Here is a 7161-nt window from a genome sequence, read left to right as displayed (position 1 = left end):
TATTCCATGCTTTCTTAATTTGCTTATGGTATCACCCTTTATGTGTAAATCATGTACCCATCTTGACCTTATCTTAGTATATGGTATGATACGTTGGTCTATAGCTAGCTTCTGCCATACTATTTTCCAGTTTTCCCAGCAGTTTTTGTCAAATAATGAGTTTTTGTTCCAAAAGCTTGGATCTTTGGGTTTATCATATCCTATATTATTATGGTCATTTGCTATAATATAATTGGTACCTAATCTATTATACTGATCTACCACTTTATTTCTTAACCAGTACCAGATTGTTTTGACAATTACCACTTTATAATATAGTTTGTGTTCTGGCATGACTTGACCACCTTCTTCTGCATTTTTTTTCATTGATTCCCTTGATATCCTTGAGGTTTTGTTCTTCCAGATGAATTTTGTTACTATTTTTTCTAGTTCTATAAAATAATTTTTGATAGTTTGGTATGGCACTGAAGAAATAGATTAATTTAGGTAGAATTGTTGGACAATTCTTAATCACTGCTTAAAATAACATTTGTTTCCCTAAACTTAAATAGAACTAAATTGCCCTAAACCTTTTGATTTTATATGAAACTTTCCCTTGGCTTTGTTACCTCTGGCCCTGGCTTTGTATAAAAGCCCTTGGAGGCAGCTTCCTTCCTCTCTCTTATCTTCACTCTGACAGTTAATAACTTACCAACTTCTCTTCCATCATAGTCTCAGAATATCTGTTCCCTATAATAATAGTTCATTTTTATGAATAACATTATACTTCATAAAGCATGTTTGTTAGAACACCGTGAAGTACACAGTATACACATATTCTTATTACTATTTTCCAGATGAGGACACTGATACACAGCAAGACCACGCTGTTAACTTAAACTGGTGAACTCAAATCTAGGTCTTTGGTTTTCAAGTTCAGTGCCCTTTCTGCTATACTCCCAACCCATAGCTTCTCAGCTTTGGTTTTTTTAGCTACTGAGAAAAATGGCGCCATACAATTTTCTTAGCATTCCTAATTATCCAGAAGGTCTGGGATTTGCAGCATCTTTCCTCTGCATCTTCCTTCACCCTGTGAGAAATCAGAAAGAGGGAAAATGTCCACAGCAGTGCCACAGGATTGATCTCCATGACAACTATAGCATTCTTGATTTCCAATCAATAGTTTCTCTGCCAACAAGCCTCCAAGTGCCTCCCATCAGATAAACATTCACAGTCATTTGCAATCTCTCTTCTGAATAATTTTGTTAATTTTATTGTTCTTGTTATTCAGTTGTTTTAGTCTGTATCTCACTCTTTGTAACCCCATTTTGGGGGTTTTCTTGGCAAAGATACTGAAGTGGTTTGCCATTTTCTTCTCCAGCTCATGTTACAGATGAAGAAACTGAGGCCAACAGGGTTAAGTGACTTGCCTATGGTCACACAACTAATAAGTATCTGAGGCCAAATTTAAACTCAGATGAGTCTTCCTGACTCCAGGCCTGGCATACTATACCGTGCTCCACCTAACAGCCATAATTTTATTATGTTCTCAATTATATATTTGAATACCTTCATTTATTAGTCAAAGCTAAAATATACATAAAATGAAAGGAACAGACAATAAAGATATGTATTGAAAATAAAGATATGTGTTGAAAAATAACACAGATTTGTTTTGGGGACAAAATTATGCCTATGTGCTATATACTAATAGCTAATATGTATATGTTGTTTTAAGGCTTTCAAAACATTGTGCTTATATTATTACACTCGATCTTCATAACAACTCTATGGAGCAGATGTTCTCATTAGCCCCATTTTACAGATGAAAAAACTGAATCTGAGAAAGGTTAAACAAATTGTCCAGAGTTAAATAATTAATGTGTCTAAATCAGAATTTGAACTCGGGCCTTTCTGACCTGAGTCAGTGCTCTATCCTCTATTTCGCCCTTGTTGCCAACAGATTGATTTAGTAAAAACAAATGTGCAAACAATAACAATCAAATGGAGGATTTCCATTGTGCACAGAAAATTTTGAAGAAAGAAGGAAGGCTTCATATAGGGAGGGAGGTATAGGAAGCTGTTAGAACAAAGGAAGTGAAGGAACCCGATGCTTTAGGAGGAAGGCATAGATGTTTTCCTCTCCCATCTCCAGTTTTTGGTTGCACCTCTCTCTTGATTTCTCCCCCTACCTGTCTGACTGCTTCCCAGTGTACCTTTGCAGAACTATCAGTTACATCCCACCTCTCAACTATAAGCGTATCTTACGGACCTGTTTGTTCTATTCTCCCATTCTCTCAGAGTTATCTTTTCTGTTCCAGAGATTCCAAGATCAATGTTTTAGCTACTAAACTTAATGCTTAGAACTGCACTAAGACTCTTGAAACACTCTGTATATCCAGCTCTAGTCCCTCTTCTGCGCTCCAATTTTATATCAGTCACTGCATACTTACATTTTAAACTAGATGTCTAAGAGACTATGTTCAATATAGAACTCATCCACAAACTTGCCCTTCTTCTGAACTATTAATAAATATAAGTAGAAAAGTATTTCTGTCAAAGGTATCACCAGTCATACAGGTTCACAACCTTCAAGTCTTTCTCCACTCCTCACACTCACTAATCCCATGCAACTCATCAATTGCCGAGTTTTATTGATTCTATTTCCACAGGTTTCACAACTGACCCTCTCTCCAAATGTCCCATTCTCCTAAACCATGACCCTAGTTCAGGCTTACAGTACCTCTCAATACACACACACACATACACACACACACACACACACACACACACACATACACACAAAACCACCCTATCCATAAAGTTGCCAGTGATATTTCTAAAGCACACGTCTAACCATGTCACCTTTTCAGTGTTATAAATTACTCCTCTTCACGTACTCTTTGGTCTAGTCAAACTGACTTTCTTGCTGTTTTTCACACATAATACCTCATCTCCCATCCCATGTCTTTTCTCAGACTGTCCCCTGGAATCTACTCTTTACTCACTTGCATCTCTTAGAATCCCTTGTTTCCTTCAAGCTCATATCAGACACTGCCTCTTCCTACAGGAGACCTTTCCTGACCTCTCCAGCTGTCTCCTTTCTCACATCTCTCCAGCTTCTCTTTATATTCTGTCTTCCCCTATTGGAAAACTTCCTTAGGATAGGGACTGTCTTGTTTACATGTATTTCTATCTCCAATACTCAGCATAGTGCAACGTATACAATATGGGTTTCATAAATGCTAATTATCTACTCTCGAGAATTCAATTGTCATCTTTGTGCAATGATGTCCATAACTATAGACCTTGGCCTTGGTTTCTCCTGAGCTCCAGTCTCATATCACCAACTGCCTATTAGACAATTTGAACTTATTGTCCTGTAAGCATTTCAAATTCAGTATGTCCAAAAGAATTTATTACCTCTTCTTCAAAACCCACTCCTCCTTCAAATTTCCTTATTTCTTTTGAGAGTACCATTATCCTTCTAGGCACACAAGTTCAAAACCTTAATGTTACCCTTGATTCTTTGCTCTCACTCTCTTCCAAAGGCAATAAGTTGACAATTTTTTTTCAATTCTACCTCAGTAACATATCTCATATCCATGCCCTTCCTTTTACCTACATAGCCATCACCCTGATTCAGATCCAAATCACCTCTGGCCTGCACTAAAGCAACATATTTCCAATTTTTCTCCCTGTGCTCAGGTGTCTCCTCTCTCCCATGCAGCCTCCACACAGTTACCAAAGTGATCTTCCTAAAGCACAGATCTGACCATGTAACTCCCATGTTCAATAATTTTCATTTACTTCCTATTGACCCCTATACTGGCTATAGATCAATTACAAATTCCTCTGTCATTTAAAGCCTTTCATCTAGCCCCAATCTACCTTGGGGCTTATTATACACAATTCCCCTTCAAACTTTCTATACTCTAGCCATACTGATCTTCTTGCTCTTCCTCATACAGGATTCCATCTTGCATTTCCATGCCTTTACCTAGGCTGTACCCCCACCTACACATGCACATACCTGAAGTATATTCCTTCCTCACATCTACGTTTTAGTATCCCAGTTTTATTTCAAAGCTCTGGCCAAATGCCACCTTCTTCTTAAAGCCTTTCCTGATCTCTTCCCTCCCACTATAACCAAATGTTAGTGTTATCTCTACCAAAATCTACCTTGTATATATTTTGCATACACATGATATCACCTCCCATAAAATATAAGTTCCTCAAGGCAAGGATTCTTTCATCTTTGTCCTTGTTGCCTCAGCACATAATATGATGCCTGGAACATAGTAAGTACTTGATAAATACTTGCTGATTGATTTATAGATAAGTTGATCCACATCCTGGTTGCAGTGATTTCCTGGTAGTAGATCGTTCAACATCCTTTCTCAGGGAATTCAGCATCTAGCTCACAGTTTTCTTCTTATTTCCAATACTTGTCTTCATATCTAGAGACTTCGATGTATGCATCCATGTCCCTTCAAAGACCTTGAGTACATTAACATTCTCAACGTCTTCATTCCAACTTAGATTTCCCCAGAAAAGGTCACAGCCTTCATCTCACCAGTACCCATAACTAGGTATTTCCATGATCCACAAATCTGAAAATTTGTCTAACCATAACTTTCTAACTTTCCTTTTCGTCCTCTGTCTCTCTTCCTCCTAAACCTGTCTTCTTTATTGGAACATGCCATCCCTTTTCCCTGCTCTCCCTATCTTCCCTGGTATTCCCTTACTGTTCTTTTTCCTTCAGCCTTGACCTTATGACTAAAGATTTTAATTAGACACTGTCTTCTCCCCTTGATTTCCTTGCCTCCCTGTCATGTGACTCCTCACTCCCATTCCTACTGACATGTTGCTGAACACCACTGGAGAAAGTCACAGAATAGGATGACTACATCCACTTTATCTTACCTGATATCAACTGAGGCCTCCCTGGTCTGTGCAAATCTTTTTATTCTTCTCCAATCAACTCTTTATTTCACTCCCCATTGTTCTGAACTTTGTCTTTCTTCTTTGGGTCTCCAATATCATATTTTCCTTTCACTCTAAGCAGAAGACCTGGTCTCCAATCTTACCAAGAAAATGGAGGTCAACTGATCAACAGCAGAACTCATTCTATTTTGTTCCTTCTCTATATTTCTTTATTTCTACTGAGTCTACCACCATCCTTCGTGTTCAAATTCTCAATGTCATCTTCAGTCATGTTCTCCATCACCTCCTTCTTGTCAGTTCTCTCTCCATATCTCTCTTGCACCTGTCCCCTTCTTTCTACTTACATGACCACTACCCTATTCTACTCTCTCATCACCTGTCACGTGAAATAGTGACATTGAAATAGCCTCCTATTTGGTTTTCTTCATTCCATTCTCTTCCCTATCTCATCCATCTTTCTCCCAGCTGTCATAATAAACTTTTGAAAATAGAAGTCTGACCATATCACTGTCCTAGTCAAGAATCTTCAACGGTTTCCTAATGTCTATAGGATAAAATTCAGCATTCTCAGTTTAACATTTAAAGCCCTGATCAACTCTAGCCCTCTTTTCCAGTCTCCTTTCTTATTGCTAGCCCTCTCTCACATTTACTACACTTCAGCCAGCAGGCTACTCTATCCATAGCATCCCATCTCCTGCTATGAACCTTTGCTTATTAGAAGTTCTAGCATTCTTTCCAGTACCAGGTCAGGTGCCACCTCTTTCATGAGACCTTTCCTGATACATCTCAGCTGTCAGTGTTCTCTACCTCCTAGAATGTTTAATTTATATGTGCTCTGCATTTTTTTGCCTCCATGTTGTAGCCTGCCCTTCTCCCTCACTCTCCAGTAGATGGTAACCTTCTGGGGAGAGGGATAAATTAATTTCCTTTATCTTTGCATCTCCTATGCCTGGCACATGATAGGCACTCAATAAATACTTTTTGAATTGAAACCTATTGTAGAATTTAATTGTTGGACATGATTTCTCTATTGCCAAGCAGCCTCATCAATTTCCAAGCCTGATCCTTCCAGGATCATCAAAAACCATCTGTTCATTGTACCTTATGAGCATGGGTGGGAGAACAGACATCATTGAGCAATATTTCCATGTGGTAATAATCACAGGCAAAAACCTGCCAAAACACCAAAATTTCCACCCAAAATAAATACTTCTTTGTTCATAGTAGTGCTTAGGATAGCTGAAGGAAGCAGTGGAGGTATAGTTTGCTTTATGTAATGAACATTTTCCTTACATATAAATACATATATATATGCATATAAATACACACATACATATATACATACACATACATAAATATATACATATATATTATGTGTATATAATTTAAACGCACTGGGAATGCTTGAAAACTTTTTTTATTGAACTCTGAAATTCTCATCAGCTGATCTTTCCATTTATCCCCCTCTCACTTCTACAAAGTCTGCTCTTCAACTTTATTGCAACCTCCAATCCTTCAAACCCTTCTTCTAGAAAATGATTCCATTCTAGCTTCATTTGTCTTCCAACACCATGGATCTCTATCAACCAAGAAATCAATAAGTATTTATTAAGCTCCCACTATGTGCCAAGCACTGTGCTAAGTGCTAGTGATACAAAGAAATGCAAATGACAGCCCTTGGCCTGGAGAGGCTCACAGTCTAACGGAGAAAACAGGCACCAATGAGCTACATACAGGATAAATAGGAAATAATCAACGGAGGGAAGGCACTAGCATTACAGGAGATTGGAAAAGGCTTCTTGTAGAAAGTAGGATTTTAACTGGGATTTGAAAGAAGCCAGGGGATGCAGGAGGTGAAGATAAGGAGGGAGAACATTCTAGAACATATTGGGGGGGGTGAAGTCAGGGGGGCCATAAAGAGTAAGGAGGCTGAATATGATTAATGGGAGGACATAAGCCAGAATAGATAAGGATAAGAATATGTAGACGGGCTGCTATCTGTGATCTTGGAGTGAATATCTACATTGATAAGATCATGGATATACACTGACATATTGAAGTATTTTTAATTGGAAGGAACCTTAGAGACTATCTAATCCTATGCTTTGGCTTTATTGGTAAGAAAACTGAGGCCTGAGGTTGACCTCTATTTTCTCGGTAAATGACTTGTCTGAGGTCACACAGAAAGTGACCGTGTCCAGGTTTGAACTAAGGTCTTCTAACTCCTGGTCATGT

This window comes from Phascolarctos cinereus, unplaced genomic scaffold (genome assembly GCF_003287225.1).
Source record: "Phascolarctos cinereus isolate Bilbo 61053 unplaced genomic scaffold, phaCin_HiC Scaffold_726;HRSCAF=1367, whole genome shotgun sequence".
NCBI classification, from domain to species: Eukaryota; Metazoa; Chordata; class Mammalia; order Diprotodontia; family Phascolarctidae; genus Phascolarctos; species Phascolarctos cinereus.
This window is presented reverse-complemented; position numbering follows the sequence as displayed.